The sequence below is a fragment of the Chinchilla lanigera genome, unplaced genomic scaffold (genome assembly GCF_000276665.1).
Source record: "Chinchilla lanigera isolate Chin_1 unplaced genomic scaffold, ChiLan1.0 scaffold00004, whole genome shotgun sequence".
Lineage (NCBI taxonomy): Eukaryota > Metazoa > Chordata > Mammalia > Rodentia > Chinchillidae > Chinchilla > Chinchilla lanigera.
In genome coordinates, this window is record NW_004955405.1 from 11,819,836 (window position 1) to 11,821,171 (window position 1,336).

Here is a 1,336-nt window from a genome sequence, read left to right on the forward strand (position 1 = left end):
TGATGTCTGCTGTACATCCATTCGCATCCCAGGATCTGCCCTGTCCCCCACGATTCAGGTGCTTTGGGTACAAAAGGGCTTTTAATTCTGCCCTGTGGCTGGAGAATCTTGTACTAGAGTAATCAAGGAATAACATCTAATCATGGTCTAGATTCTTTTACAGCACTGAGGAGGAATCACATTATCACTTTAAGTCCTTATAAGTCTGTTACCGTCTTTTTTTTTTTTTTTTTTTTTTGGTACCGGGAATCGATCTTGGGACCTTGTGGGACCTTGCACTTGCCAGGCAGGCTGTTATCGTCTTTTGAGCCCCTTACAATTGCTCCAGGCATAATTCTCACTTTACAGTCTTGGGAGTTGTATGCATTTAGAGACTCGTCTCAAGTCGCACAGCTAATAAGTAACTGTAGGAGCTCTAAACTATGTGCCTTGGACTCTGGAGCAAGTCGGGTGTGGTATCATCACAGTGTCACACGCAGCTGAGTTAGATAGAAATATTATAGGTAATCAGAAAGGGCCAGGCCCTCGAAGGAGACAATATGGTAGACAAGATACCTTCCAAATAGAGAGGTGGTACTTGCTTTGGGCCAGATCTCAAGACCAAAGACTAAACAAATGCACCCACATACCTCCCTAGGGATGGACATCACGGATTGCTATTCTAAATAGCTAGCAATCACCTTGAAGAGTCCTTGACCCAACCCCTTACAGGAAAAGCCCCTGTTCTGTATTCATGCCCGCTTGCTAGTGACTCGCTTCCCCATTTGATTGATTAAAATTAATCAATTTTACCTGAACAATTCTTATTGGCTGACCATAGTTTTGTCCATTTCCCCCCTACACCTCCTGGTTTTGCTCTATAAAAGTCCCTAGAAAAGACAGAGTCTGGGGTAACCCACTCGGGCCCCCCTCCTGTCCCCCTCTGGGACAGAAGCTTTCTTTTCTTTCCCTCAATAAATATATTCTGCTCTTAACCTCTGTTGTTCCTAAAATTCATTCTTCAATTTTAGAGAACACGAACTCGTCCCAGATATCATTCAGGCTGGGAGTTTTTATTTTCCTGTATCAACAGTTCCTATAAAAATACCGTGTTGAAGGTCACATGTAAGCGGCAGTAACCCGATTCAAATTCACAAACTTCATATAGAGAAGAAAAGTTTCCTCAACGTGCCTGCAATAGAGTGCTGGAGTTATTTTAATCCTTACGGCAGCACTATGATGATTTTTGCAAAGAAGGAATTTAGGGGGCTGGGGATTTAGCTCAGCGGCAAAGCGCTTGCCTGGCAAGCGCAAGGTCGTGAGTTCGGTTCCTGGTACCGGAGAAAAACCAAAAAAA